Source organism: Tiliqua scincoides, chromosome 13 (assembly GCF_035046505.1).
Source record: "Tiliqua scincoides isolate rTilSci1 chromosome 13, rTilSci1.hap2, whole genome shotgun sequence".
Lineage (NCBI taxonomy): Eukaryota > Metazoa > Chordata > Lepidosauria > Squamata > Scincidae > Tiliqua > Tiliqua scincoides.
Window position 1 is genome coordinate 13,661,027 of NC_089833.1, and position 15,794 is coordinate 13,676,820.

At 43.2% G+C, this 15,794-nt stretch overlaps 1 protein-coding gene and 1 long non-coding RNA gene across 2 annotated transcripts in view; one reads left to right on the forward strand and one right to left on the reverse strand.

Moving 5' to 3' along the window:
* Positions 1 to 15,794, reverse strand: part of C13H7orf50 (chromosome 13 C7orf50 homolog) — a 132,231-nt gene that overhangs the window by 96,298 nt on the left and 20,139 nt on the right. The gene's annotated exons all lie outside the window — the stretch shown is intronic.
* Positions 1,635 to 9,485, forward strand: LOC136663780 (uncharacterized). The gene is made up of 2 exons (XR_010795044.1): positions 1,635 to 1,745; positions 5,901 to 9,485. It is a non-coding gene; the product is annotated as an uncharacterized lncRNA (long non-coding RNA).

Below are 15,794 nucleotides of genomic sequence, written 5' to 3' on the forward strand. Positions count from 1 at the left end.
CAAATGTTCCTAGCCAAGTGGTTACTGCCAAGCTTTCTAAATTTGTTAAAATCAATCTCCATTAAAAGATCAGTTATGCAAATGAGGATGTTACATATGCATAAAACAGGTTTAATCTCAGTTAGCTTAATTTGGGGGAACAAAAGGCCTTTTTCTTGTGACTATTAAACAAGGAGTCAGAAACCGTTGCTAATCTAATGCAGGCTAGCCAGTGAATCTTGATTTACTTCCGCTCATCCCTGCAAACTACTCTGAGGCAGCAATTCTAAACACAGTTACATTGGAGTAAGCCCTACTGAAGGTAGTGAGACCTAGCTCTGAGTAAACACGGACAAAGTGCTTCTGAAATTCCCTCACAGAGTTAAGGCTGGCAATCTGGGAGCAAGACAGGATGCAGGCAGGCCAGTATGAAGGTGAAGAGAAGCCCAAGAGGAACAATGTAGGGCAGAAAATTTCCCATTTCTCAAAATGCATTCTTCCATGACATTAATTAGTACATAATGAACGGATATAATACCAGTGGTATTTATGTCAATATAATTGTTGAGATATTTATACAACATGAAAAATTAATAGAGGGCCCAATCCTATCCAACTTTCCAGTATGGATGCAGCTGCAATGCAGCCCCGAGGTAAGGGAACAAATGTTCCCTCACCTTGAAAAGGCCTCCACACTAGATCAGACCCTACTGGAAACGGTTTCAGAAAATATCGTAGTCTAAGGCAGCCTGATCTGTGCCTGAGAAGCAAGTCGAGCTTCATACGACGAGGCAGAACCATATAAACTACCCTCAGATCTTCTGGGCTCTCTTGCATGTACTATTGCTGTTTTGAGGTGTGGCTCATGTGATGCTAAACAGAGCCTTCTCAGTGATGGCCCCCTCCCAATGGAATTCCCTCCTGCATTATTATTCCCAACCATCTGTCGTGGTGGCACTAAAACACAGCAGAGAGGCAACAGCCCCCTCCCATAAGCAAAGGGGCCACAGAGACCAAGGCAGCTGAGTCCTGTTGCTGCAGTCCCTGGTTTGAGTTACACTAAGGATGTGCTATGAATACTGGTGATTGCTATCTGAAGCAGCACACATCCACCCACTCTGGGCCCATGAAAGGGGTCAGGCCTACATTTCAGGGCTGTTGTTAAGGATTACTGAGATAAAGCATGCTTTGTACGTTTGATAAAACTCTTTAGAAATGGCAGCACGATTATAATAACCTAGTGGCTCCAGCTCTTGCAGACTTGCTGGGTTCATTAAATGCTTTTCTTCTTCTACAAAACCATCTCTGGGATTTTTTCCTCCATCGTAATTAACTCACAAATGATTTTTCAATCCAACTTATAAGAATAATGAAGTACAATTCATATTGGCTGCTGAATGGAAATGTACTAATCCCCTCTGCATCAAAATCATAACTCCGCCAGACTGGTGGCTGTCAGCAGAGCAGACAAATCCCGACTTTCCCCCTCCCCACACCGCTACAGGCTGCCTGCACATCCTTATGTCCAATGTGGCCAAGTTTACCTTCCCTTCCTCACATTAGGATCTTCATTTCAGAGGAAGGTGGCAAAGCAATTTCATCTTAGCCAACTTTCCCTTTCGTTTTTAGATGTGGCTGTTTTGTAGCTGAAGTGTGTGATTACTGGAGTCTCCCCACCCTGTGCTAATACTGACCACCCTGCAGAAGCCTCAGTACTCAAGAGAGGAAGTGCCCTGAGGATTCATTTTCATTCTGCTTCCTACAAGGTAGGAATCCACACAGAATAAAAATACGCAATCAAAATCACTCTCAAAAGACACTGTTTCCCTTAAAAAGACCCAGCAGAAATCATACAGCAAGTGCCCACAAAATACCTGTCACTGATAAACATTAACTGAACAATGAGTAACAAAGAGGTGGGCCAAAAAGCAGGACGTAGGGCGGGACGTTCTTAGGCAGGGTGATATGGGCTCAGACAGCCTTAGGATCATCTTTAAGGCCTATAATGGCCTGAGAACAGACTAACACTATCAGTTTAAATTTACACTAGAAACAGAGAGTGAAAATGGAACCTTATTGGTGTGATGTGCTCGACAGCTGCAGTCCCACCACTATAAACTACACCTCCAAACTTTCCTCCAAAGAGTTCATGGCAGCATAGGTGGTTCCAATCCAGAGGCAGTACATACCTCTGAATACCAGTTACTAAAGAACAATGGTGCTGAAGTCAATGCCCTTCACTGCCTGCTTTGGGCTTCCCAGAAGCATCTGGCAGGTCACAGTGGAGAAACAGCATGCTGGCCTCGATAGATCTCTGGTCTGACCCAGCAGGGCTCTTCTTATATTCTTAGTTGTTGATCATTACAACAAAGAATGAGTTCCTTGCCACTCAGCAGAAAATATGAATTCTACTTCATGAAAATAAGTTAGACTGAAAAAGAATGGGTGAGTGGTGCATGGATAGCAGGATAACCATTTTAGAACAAAAGAAATATTTTCAAGCTCTCTCTCACATGCATATGACCAGTTCTGTGCGTGCTTAACCTGGAGTAAGTCCTACCACATTCAACAAGACATACCTCCAGTCAAACGTACACAGGGCTAAAGCTTTAAATTAGCGGTGCAACTTAAAAAGTTTCTCTTCTGGTGCTGACAGTACTGTACTAAAGAGACATACATTGCAAAGAAAAGCCTTATGGAGGAATGTCATTCCGCTATTAGATAAGACTCTATGGAAACTTCCGATAAGGAAAGGACCCAAGGCATGGCGGTGCCCCTGCGATTCGCTGCACAGACAGACTCTGCTTGAATGGATCGGCTTTGCATGCTATTGAGCGATTTGAAGAAACCCCAGTAATAAATCTGGGGATTAATGCAAAAACGAAAATACTCTTGTTACAAAAGAAGCAGAAGATAAAATAGCAAACATAGTGCTTTCCCTATGTATTTTTTAATTGCAGATATGCAAAACCATCTTTTAATGCTAGCACAAAGCTGGGGCAGCAGAAGTAGGGCTCGAGAATGTGCTAATAATTACAAAACCAAAAGCCAAATATAGTTTTCTGTGTTATTATGGAGCCACTTTAAATGTGCAATGTTTATCCTATTGCAACACAACCCATATATCTTTTGAAAAAACACTCAACCCTGAATATCAGCAACAGATTTCCTCTAACAAAGTCTATGGAAATTATCTTTTTGATAATGAACAAATTGTGCTTTTAGCCGGCCTATAAAGTTATACTTTTCATATTTATTGCAGTCATTTTCTGCAGAGCAAACAGCCATTGTATCTTTTTACATAGTCTATTATTTGCCTAAAAAGAAAAGCGATGACTTTTCATGGCGACAGAACCATGATGGTGGAGTATGATTGAGCCATTACAGCTAATTCCCTGGCAGTCTCACCTTAAGAAACCCCTACATTCAGGAATGTGCAACTCTGCTATAAACAAACACAACACACCCAGTTCAGAGACAGCAAATGAGTTGCACAGTTAGTAACTACATCAAATCTTATGACTTTTATATTTAAAAAGTATCCACTTGCTTTACTCTTTAGTGGTCCTAGAATGAGTCTTATTTGTTTATGGGACAAAGAATGCACAAAGCAGCTTACAATATTTAGAATTATTCAATACAAAAGAAGGCACAATCATTACACAAAGTTAAAAATACTACCAGGGCTGGCCGGCCTATGGGGTCAACTGAGGCAACTGCCCCAGGCACCAGATTGGCTGGCATGCTCACTCTGGCCACTTGCCTTCACAGCTCCTTCTCCCAGTCTCTGGTTTGGAAAGGGAAGAAGGAGTGCAATTGAAGAGGATGAGTGGAGTAGAAGAGAGTGGTGGGCTAGAGGGTACCTGGTCTTGTAGTCTGACAGTCTTGCCATTGCTGCATATTAGCTTTTGAATACTGCAGCAAGGGGAGTACAGGATAATGACTGCCTTATATCAAGGTAGCCCTTAGGCAATTGCCAGCACAGCAGGCCTGTAGGATTACCTGTTCCTTTTACCTGGGCTATGGTTTGGGTCTAGTTATTTGGAAATTAAGATCTTCTGCATGAGCCTTCGAGTTATAAGCATACTTAACATTGGCCAGGATCCAAAAGAACCACACAACCCGTTCCACACATCCCCCCAGGGAAGATCTGGACTTGTGCCTCTTGAATGGCAACCCTCTTATGCCACATGACTGAGGGGAGTCTGAAAAACAGTGTTTGATAAGACCTGGTGAGGGCCATATGTGTGTGTCAACCACTCAAAATAGATAAAAACATGCACCAGGCACATGTGAGTCATTCAGAGAACTTAAAGCAGCTTTTTCCACGAATCTCCTCCCTGTATCAGCCTGCGTGTTGTTAAGACATCTGCAGAAATGAAGGCACATACACGTCTCTGGGCTCCATCCCAAATCTAATTTCCAACTGCCCCACCTTTGCAAAAAAAGAGACCAGTGGGACAGTGTTTCTCAACCAGAGGTACCGGTACCACCAATGGTACTTGAGGTGGTGGTACTCACCGGACCTCTGGACACCTGCCAAGCAGAGAAACCAGAAACGCAACACAACAAACAGTGGTAGGAGACTCAGCTCAGCAGGCAGAGCTTTTCCGCACTTGAAAAAGCCCTCCTGTCTACCCTCAGCCTCTTACTGGTGTTTGTCACATTACGACTGGCCTTCCAACCCAGAAGTAACTGGGGATAATGCCATTGCCTGTTACTTCTGGTGGTACTTAAAATAGGTGGACCATGCGAAGGAGTAAAGCAGAGGATAAACATTGAGAAACACTGCCCTAGGTACTCCGCATGGCCATATCATTTTACCACACTGATCCAGAATCTAAACTGGGGTGAAAGTCAATTCATGTGTCACACAGAAGATGGACTCCTGTTTCTTACCATCGAGTAAGGTTTGGAGGAGAGTCACAGAAACATGCTCCTGGGAGACCTGAGGCCTCCCAGGTACATATAGAGACATTCAAAACACTCTTCAAGCCCAAACTGAAAAGATACAGCTGATCATGTTCTGCCATATGTGACTCTGCCCCAGGATTTCACTACATGAGAGTCTGATCAAGCTCAACGGCGACCCTAGATTTAGGGGAACAGAACCCCACCTTTCTTTCTTACAGGGCTGTGTGTTTTTGAAGCGAGGGTTCATTCATAAACTCATTAGAAACATTTCACCCAGGGGATTTGTGGGCACACTTTTTCTACAGCTTGGAGTGTATTTTTGTAAGCATTCACTACTCTTTCATTTCAAATGCCGTAGGAGGTGAACACTTATATAAGGACAAACTAAAATGTCACAAGGAAATGAGCAGATTTCTGAGTTCTCCAGAAGTCTTCTACAAGTTGGATGTTTAGCAAACAACAACAAGGGAAGGAGAAAAAGCCTGGACATGATGGGGAAGCCCCATAGCCTGCAGTTTGCAATACAGTGGGTCCTCCTTATTTGCAGGCTCAGCAACCACAGATTTCAGTATCCACGGATGCCAAGCCCACAGTTGGAGGGACTCAGATGACCTTCTGGACATGACCAGATGGCACTTCTGGTTGAGTCTGAGTGGTCCTCTGAGGTCCTCCAGCCATGGATTTAATTATCTGCAGAATTCAGTGTCTACGAGGGGTCCTAGAACAGATCCCCCATGGATTATTATTATTATTATTATTATTATTATTATTATTATTATTATTATTATTATTATTATTATTAACAGTATTTATATACCACTTTTCAACTAAAAGTTCACAAAGCGGTTTACAGAGAAAAATCAAATAACTAAATGGCTCCCTGTCCCAAAAGGGCTCACAATCTAAAATGGGATTCCAAGGGTCCACTGTAGTCTTAACTCTTCTAGATGCAAAAAAGATATCTAAATGGGCTAATGGGGTTACCTATGCTTTTTCTTTCATTTCAGACAACAGAACTGCCAAGAAGTCCAAGTTACTTTGCAAGGATGGTTTCTCATAACATGACCTGGGTGAAGTATCCAAGCCAGAGCCGAGATTCATCTGCCAATTTGGAAGACATCATATCCTCCCAAGATATAATCTCAAGATTTATGCATGGCTACATTGGGATCTTCGTACCAGCTGGTTTGCTAGCTGGGGTCCTCATTTTGACCATTTTCATCAAGAACTCTGTGCAGCACACCTTAGAGAAATTAGATGTATTGTTCCTTGCGCACGCTACCAGCAACGTTGCAATGATCCTTTTCTCATTCACCGTCATCACAAGGCCTGCTTACCTCAAAGTGACCTACCTCCAGTGTGCAGTCCTGTCTTTTTTTTTCAATTTGAGCTACTTCAACTCTCAGTACCTTCTCGTTGCAATGGCACTCAGCTTCTTCCTCCAGAGGAACCCGCCCCAGAACGCTATGATTAGCAAGGCACTCCAAACTCCTAAGGCATGTGTTGGATTTGTCCTAATATGTGCTTTCTGTGCCACGCTGATCGTGGTGGCACTGCTGGGCATACAGAATTACCACAAGCATACAGACTGCCAGTTAGACCCTTTGTTTGCCTGGCCTGAATATGAGATTGTTAAATTTACCTTTGGCTTTGCCCTTCCATCTCTGTCCCAGCTTCTCTGTTTTAGTCTATCATTCATTCAAGGAACTCAGGCTGAAATCCGTCCGTGGAGACAGAACTTTCGCCCTTACTTGACTGTTGTAATTATTATAACAACCACCTTTGCGTGCTGTCTGTTTTACAACATTATGATTCTCTTCAGAACAAGCTTGAAGATACAGAGAAGCATAGGCACCCCTCAAAATGAGCTGACTATGAATATTGCAGAGATTCTGCTGTTTGGTGAGAGCTGTGCCAGTTTAGTGATCATACTCTGCGTCCATAAGCCATGCAGAAATGGCTTATTGAATATTATAACTAATCTCACAAAAGTTTGCAGGGGGAGCCATGCTAGCAACAGACCTCTTGAAATGCCAGAAACTCATACCAGAGTCTCATCTGTGCCTTCTGAAAACGGATCGCGCTGACTTTCACCATCTGAAAACATTAGCGTTAAAAGATAAGAGTTACACATCTTTTAACCTACAGAACCTGAAGGAATAAATGGCTTCCAAGCTCCTTTATCACCACAGCCAGGCTGCTGGAAAGAAAAAAAATATATTCTCCAGCTTGGACTGAATGCTGCAATCATAATAGTTGCTAGCTTCCACAGTTGGTCCCTTCATTTTGTGCACTGACGAACGGGTAGCAGAATGAACAAAGACCACAGGTAAACTGGTCAAGAGGTTTTATGAAGCCTCTGTTTTCATATAATTAACTCCTTTGAGTTGCAGTAGTTTACAATAAGAGCAGCTGTGTCCAGGACGAAATGGAGAAATGGAGTGTGGAGGAGGAATGGAGATTTTGAACCAGTAGCATCTGGCCCTGGTCACCAGGGACAGCCTCTTCAAGATTCTCCCCAAGACTGGATGTCCACCCAGGCTCCTCAGCATCATCAGATCTTTCCACAAGGACATGAAGGGCACTGTAGTCTTTGATGGCTCCACATCAGACCCCTTTGACATCTGAAGCGGAGTGAAGCAGGGCTGTGTTCTTGTGCCAACCTTGTTTGGGATTTTCTTCGCTGTCCTGCTGAAGCAGGCCTTTGGAACTGGACCAGATCAAACGGAAAGCTCGTCAACCTCTCCAGACTGAGATCAAAGTCCAAAGTTCAGCTGAAATGTCTGCGTGACTTCCTCTTTGCCAACGATGCAGCTGTCACCGCCCACTCTGCCAAAGATCTTCAGCAGCTCGTGAATTGTTTTAGCAAGGCCTGCCAAGACTTCGGACTGACAATCAGTCTAAAAAAAACACAGGTCATTGTTCAGGATGTGGACTCACCTCCCTGCATTACAATCTCTGCGCATGAACTGGAGGTTGTCCATGACTTTGTGTACTTTGGCTCAACGATCTCCGACACTCTTTCTCTCGATACCAAGCTAAACAAATGCATCAGTAAAGCAGCTACCACATTTTCCAGACTCACAAAGAGAGTCTGGTCCAACAAGAAGCTGACAGAACATACCAAGATCCAGGTCTACAGAGCTTGCGTCTTGAACACACTTCTATACTGCAGCCAGTCATGGACTCTGCGCTCACAACAGGAGAGGAAACTGAACGCTTTACACATGTGCTGTCTCCGACGCATCCTCGGCATCACCTGGCAGGACAAAGTTCCAAACAACACAGTCCTGGAACGTGCTGGAATCCCTAGCATGTATGCACTGCTGAAACAGAGACGCTTGCGTTGGCTTGGTGATGTCGTGAGAATGGGCGATGGCCTGATCCCAAAGGCTCTCCTCTATGGAGAACTCGTGCAGGGAAACGCCCTAAAGGTAGACCACAGCTGCGATACAAGGACATCTGCAAGAGGGATCTGAAGGCCTTAGGAGTGGACCTCAACAAGTGGGAAACCCTGGCCTCTGAGAGGCCCGCTTGGAGGCAGGCTGTGCAGCATGGCCTCTCCCAGTTTGAAGAGACACTTGCCCAACAGACTGAGGCAAAGAAGGAAGGCCTATAGCCAGGGAGGCACACCAGGGTCAGACTAAATTTGCTCCCAGTGTGGAAAGGACTGTCACTCCCGAATTGGCCTTTTCAGCCACACTAGACGCTGTTCCAGAACTACTTTTCAGAGCGCTATACCATAGTCTTTCGAGACTGAAGGATGCCAATGATGATGAGCATCTGGCCCAGAGAAAATCCATGATCCAAAATGTTTGACCCCCAAATGTTCATTCACTTGCAGGGTGGGCCTCGCCTGTTTTCTCTGTTGACCTGCAGGGTCAACAAAGCAAGCACCTATGGAGCTGTTCAGCTTTAAGAGGTGTTCTGTGTTCAAAAGCCAGATCTCTAGTAAGCACAATTGATTCTGAAAGTCTTTCCAATTTATGGAATGGGGCTAGTATAGAATAACATGTGGCCTCACATTATTAGAAGTCTTCTAGGGGAGACCACTCATCAGCCAGGACACAGAGTCAGTTTTGCTGCCAACCTGACAGGGTCAGGCAGGAGAAGCAGAGGGTGAGATTTTTACAGCAGTAGCAAAAGAACAGTGGGGTTTAAGCTTTTACAGAAATAGTCCCAAAATTGTGGAACCTCCTAACAGAAGAGGTAAAGGGAATTATCCCTTCTCTACCATCCTTTCGTAAAGGTTCTAAAATTCTTTTATTTCATCAGGACTTTGAGAGAGATTGAATTTTTGTGAGGAGTTTTCTTTAACACTTGATAATGTTGTGCTTTTTAAAATATTGTTTCATTTTGCATTTTTTATTAGTTTTGCAATGCTTTGAGCTTTTGGAAAAGCTCAGTAACTGCATTTCAATTAATAAATGAATAAATTCCAGAGCATCAAGTACCCTCAAGTGAGCTGAAAAAACCAGGAATAGCAAAAGGACATTGGTCTTTCTGTGTGTTGCGGTGGTGTATTTTATTTTTAAAATATTGTATAAAATTACCTTCAGGTGTATAAAAGATGTATATAAAGCAAAAATGAATTTTGCGTTTAGATTTCTGTCTTATCCCCAAGATCTCTCATTAAGTTAATGCAAATATTCCAAAAGCTGTGATAGTGCACACAACACAATCACTGTACATCACATTTTGCAGAGCAGCAAACAAAACACCATAATATGGGTGAAGCAATTGTACTACATACACCCTCACAGTTATAATTAATATTAGAAGTCTGGTGTCTCGTCAAGACGGCTTACGTGCCTGGCCTGCTTGTAGGAATGACAAGGGAAGTTGGCCTTCAAGGCACACTGGTGTCTTTTACTTCCTCTGTGAAAGACACACACCCACACATGATGACGGCTGCAAGAAACTGCCACCGTAACACACGGAGCTGCCTCAGCTACTGTCAATGAGGTTGGGTGCTGCGGTGTAGTAAACTCATGTACCAGCAGGGGGCTCAGAGTGCTCACATAGTAAATGAGATGGCCCATAAGAAAATATTGCTGTAGTGCAGAGGTGGCCCAACTTGCTTCATATAAGAGACACATACAATAAACTGCAGATGTTTGAGAGCTGCAATATTTAAGAAGCATTTAAATTCTTAAATATATTTACCGTGAACATTAATTAAACATGTGCTTTAATCCAATCGACTCTTTGTTTATACCCGGTAAATAATTAAAAAACTTGAAAATTTCTTATTTACCTTTTATATTAATTGTGATGCAAAAAAGGAGCTCAGCCACAATGATTCTGAGAGCCACACAATATATGTTATAAAGCCACATGTGGCTCACAAGCTGTGGTTTGGCCACCCTGTTGTAGTCTGTTGCTATTGCACCACTCACTGACAATCACTGTGATAAACAGCTGGGTGAGTTTATCTCTCTGTGCATGTGGAGGGCTTGTATGTGGGTGTGAGGACTGTTGGAGAGGTGCCATCTGCCAAGAGGATGTGGCAGGGTGAAGCGGCCAGAATGGGACTTTTCAGCCCTCCTCTTGTTTGTTTTTTGCACATACCATATCCTCCAGAGATAGCTGCTAAGCATGAGAGTTCGCCTTGCAGTCACTCTTGCAGCAAGGGAGGGGCTTCTCCAGTTGCTGCTGCCTTCTGATTGCTCCTCCCCTCTGTGTCCTTGCGATGAATGAGTCCCTCTTGCACTCTTCATGTTCCCATCTATCCCCCATGTAGTTTTGAGCATTGCCTTGTCTTCTTCTTCTTCGCTTGGGCCAGCACAACCAATAGTTCCTAGCCAGCCTCACTGGCTGGAATTACTATGTGCCAGCCACTTAGGCACCCAAGCCCACCTGACCAGGCCAGGGGGCAGGTAGGAATGTCCAGGAACTTACAAGCCAACCCAATCAGATGGACCACTGACATCATCACACCAGGTTACTTAACCGTTTCTCTCCAGGTGGTTGGTTGAGCTCAGAGCCTTGCCTTAGTCCTTCTGTGATTTACAACCTTTTCCATCTTATGGCACACTGATAAGGCACTAAAATTGTCGAGACACACCATCAGTTTTTTGACAATTGATAAGGCACGCTGCTGGTAGGAGGTTCACATTTCCCAATGATTCCCCCTCCCAAACCCTGTGCTGTTTTTTAAGGACATCCCCACCTCTGTCTGGCTTTGTTCTTATGGGTGGCAGTGAAGTCTACAGAGTTTGGCTATGGTATAGGAGCAGATTTGGGGAAAGAACAGAGGCGCTGACATCAGGGCATCCCTGCTGCCATCAACAAGAACCTCCTTGCCCAACCTACCCTCTTTGGAAAGACAGGTTCCAGGTCACCACATTAACCATACTGCTGACACATTGGTTTGCCAGCCATTTATGCCCCTGATGGGGCCGGGACAGGAAGAGCACTGCTGCATGGTCCCCAAAGCAACCATGGCACTTCATACTCATAGAGAATACTCATTATTGCTATACAGTGAAGTACCACTGGTGATATGCATGTCTTTGGCCAAAAACATTGTCTTAGAACACCCATGCCAGGGCATCCGGTGTCAGAGAGGAGGGCAAGTTTTGTCTTCCCTTCAAGAGCATCTCTGACTGCAACTCCTCCAATGAGAAGTTTCCCGTAAAGGGAAACCCATAAATGCTTAAACTGAAAGCACACAACTGGGACCACAGGAAGGAGCACGGAGCCATTATTCGGCTAACAAGAGGATCAATTCAAAGTACATCACCTGGAGTCACTGGCTCATGTCTGAAGGGAGTCAAGTTGACTGAGGTTAACTGCGTTTTACAGACTGGATGTCTTCAGATAACTCCAGAGGCATTAAAGAGATCTAATGAACAGATGTATGAAGAAGAGGCTTTTACGGAAAAGGAAAGATTACCAGAAACCTGCAGATATACCAATAACTTCTCTTGGCAATTGTTCACCTGCTGAAAGATTATGTGTGCTGGCCATTTGTTTGTATAATATATTGAGACTTGACCTACAACAAGTTGTATAAGATTGTACTTGTATTTGGTATATAAAAAGGTGGTTATACAGACATAGTGCTAGTCTAGTAAATTGCTTTCAGTTGTGTGCTTCAAGCATTTATGATTTCCCAGGTGGACAAACTGTTTTCAATGTACTTGGACATTGTTATGGCAGGGACTAACAAGGCTCCCTTGCCCCCAGGTGACCCCCAGCCATGGAGAATCATGCCTGCTTCTGTCTTCAGCCCTGTCTCTTTATCAGCATAGCTCCTTCTTGCATTCTGCTTAGTCACGGTCAAGAATGGCAGACAGTCAAAAACTGGTTTTTATTTATATACATGTTGCATTTATGGTGATGCAATCAGCAAACAATTGTTTTTTCCCATTTTCGAAATCAAACGTCACACAGGGTGGAAAAAATAAACTATGTCTAAAAATGTTTCCAAAACCTGACCAATGTTCCGGTCATTATTAAATTAATTTTCATAGCAAGGAACAGCAGGATGTTAGAAGCTTTTTTTTGCTTTTGTGATATCTGTTTCAGTGGTGGAGAAAATGCTGCCTACTCTCATCTAGGCCCACCAGCCTTTTTTCCTGAACAAATTAAGAAAATGTTATTATAGCTGACCCACAAGCCAAATGGGAAGGGACATCACCCATATCTGAACAAAGATGAGTCCTTGTGGAATAAGAGGATAGAATTTTCTGGACTGGTAACTGGGTAAACAACAGGAAGCAGAGGGCAGGAATAAACAGGCAATTCTCATTCTCTTTACATATTGCCTTTCTTGTAGACTCATAGAGTTGAGTCTCATAGACTCAAGGCAGTTTACATAGGCAGGCTGAACATAATATCCCATTTTTAAATGGGGTTGTACAACTGCTATTCTATGAAAAACTCAGATCCTCATTTTCTCTAGATTTTTCCCTTCATAGTGCAATTGTCACCTGAGCTGCACAGCAATTGTGCTTTCCAAGCTTCCAGAGGCAGCTGCAAAACATGCCTCTGGTTGGTTCTCAAGATGTTATCCAGTTCTTGCCAGCTGACTCCTCCTTCCTTCATCTCTTACTAGTGGCTTCAGGTCTCCCATCCAAGGTGAGACCCAAGCTGATCCTGCTTAACTTTTGTAGGCTCAACCTTCAGACCACACCTCCAAGGAACCATAGAGGTTCCATCTATCACAGTAAATATCTGTTGTGAGATCTATCCTTTACAGGTGGATGCAATCTCTATAAGAAGAGACACTAGATCAAACCAAAATGTTCACCTGGCCCAGCATCCTGCTTCCTGAGGGAAGTCCAAAGGCAGAGCCTGAAGGCAAGAGTCTATCCTACTGGTACCCATTCCATTTATCCATTTTGGCTAATAGTCACTTACCCTGCTCATCGTTTCCAAAGCCCAAATATCTTAACAAATGTATAAACGTAGAAAAGGTATTAAAACAACATCTGAAGACGGAGCGTTTCCAAACAGTGAATGAGCAATAGCCTGTCACTCACCTGTTTTATTAACAACCTTTGCCACTAGAAACAACCAGAAGACTGCCCAGGTCCAGAGAGCAGACATTTTCCATCATCATTTCCCAAGAATATTTTCTCAGTCACCATTTTTAAAAAATCTTCTGTTTACTGTACATTAATTGTGTCTCATTGTACACCACCTTAGATGCCAGTTGTCAGGCAGAAATTCAGGATCCAATATATTTAATATGCTAAAATACAGGTGGGCCCAAGTTATCCACAGGGGTTCTGTTCCAAGAACCCCTGAGGATACCGAAACCTGCGGTTGATGAAATCCTTGGGTCTCAGGGCCGTCTAGTCCTCTGGAGGACAGCTCCCGTCACCTGTGGAGGATTTCTGAGGGCCGAGGAGGCTGCACTTCCATCCCCTCTGAAGTCCTTTTAAGGCCTTTAATCATCACAGCTAGTTTTTCCTGAAAACTGCAAGTGACCTTCTAAGACCTCCCGAAGGCCTCACAACACCATCCAAAGGCAATTGGAACACAATTCGTGAAAGTGAAATCCATGGGTCCCAAATCTGTGAATACAGCAGGTCTACTATATGTACATAAAAGGAGCACGAGAAATCTGAAATAAGTATGAGCCAGCTTCAAAGCGACGTAAGCTGACACGAGACGTTAAGGTTGACACACTCTCTCCATGGGGCTTCTTTTCTCTTTCTATTCTGTACCTAGTAAGTCCAATGCACCACACAGTACACCGAGGTAAAAATGCAAGACTACCGTTTAACATCCTGGAGTCAGGGACCTGCAGCTGGTCCCATTTCCCTGACGTGTGTACTTGGGCAAATGCTCAGTAAGTGCAAGCACTAAAGCCTGGATGCTAAGAAATTCTTTGCATTTTCAAAGAGTGTGGGGTAACATACAACAAACTGAAAGAGAGATTATCTGTTACCTGGTCACTAATGGAACTCTTGCAAAATTGCAGCTGTTGACCTAATTTTACTCCATTTCACTATATGGAGGTACCAAATGCCATCAAGAGGAATCTCAGCAACGGTGGAGATTTTGAGGAATGGCAGAGGAACCTCACAAATGGCCACAACAGTGTGATGAGGAGAGACAGCCTTGATAGCTTCCACTGTAAAATGAAGGCGGGCAGTCCAATAATTTCCATGCACAATTCCAATGTAGAACAGTACAAAGAAGAAAGCAGTAGAGCAGGTCACAACCAGCTTCATCACTTGAAAAATATACATGGAATTGAATTTTTAAAACATACCACAAAACACATCAAAAAAACCCTCAATAAATTCTGCACACGTTCAACCTTCTGACCAAAAATAGTTTAGATACACAATACAACCATTACTTGGCTATTACCTTCGAATGAGTTAATACCCTACCTAGTGAGGGGGGTATTTTTAAGTTATTCTTTAAAAAGGTGTTTTATTCCAGAGTTGAACAATCTGGAAAGAAGACAACCAATGTTTAGAAATAAAGGCAAAAAAGGACTCTTCTAAGGTGTTGGAATACTCATTTTCAAACTGTGTGCAGACAGGTAAACTAGATTCAACACCAGGAGAAGCTGAACTCTGTGAATTCCATTCAAGGTGTTGTTGGTAACTTTTCAAGCCTTTAATGGTCTGGGGCTAGGGTCAACATCAGATACCCTGTTCCATGTTCTCTTTCCCTCCAAAGTCCATATGTGATAAGGCCTTTACCAGCCACAGTGCCCAGGTTGTGCAATTCCCCCCCCCTTAGGTCCATCTGGTCCCACAATTGTTAGTTTTCACCATCTGATAACTCCTTTGTTCAGACAGGCGTTTTCAACGGAGTTCACACCCTGTACCATTTATTATCTCGGCTGGTCACCAGTTTCAGTTCTCAGTTTAGGTTTTGTTGTTGTTAGTTTTTATTATTGTTTTGATTCCGATTAAATTACTGATTAATACCTTTTTCGTGTTTTACTATCTAATTTACTAATTTTTTTAAAAAAAAAATTTTTTGCTGTAACTTGCCTTTATGGCCTGTTTGGCGGCAGAAAGATTGGGGGAGGGTTTGAATTATTTAACAACCAGCAACATACACATTTCCAACTCACTTAAACCGATCTTATAAACAGAACCCATAATACGTAAAAGCTCTTTGCTCTGCTTTCTTTTAGCCTTATAATTAATGTTAGTGCCTCAAATTTGACACAGACTTAACCCTATTTAGCCATTCTGTGAAAGTGGGCAAGGTTTCCACTTAGCAGCTGCTACAATATAAGTGGCCATAACAGATTATTAATTCATGTTTTGATTCAGCTATCCTCAGTTTCATAAACATCTCCTGACAGTATCACTCTCACGGCTAAAGATATATGACAGCCTCTTTTTATAAAATAGAGAACACTCTTCCAGAATATTCTTATAATGCACCAACAGCATGACCCCTGAGGCACTTCCAAC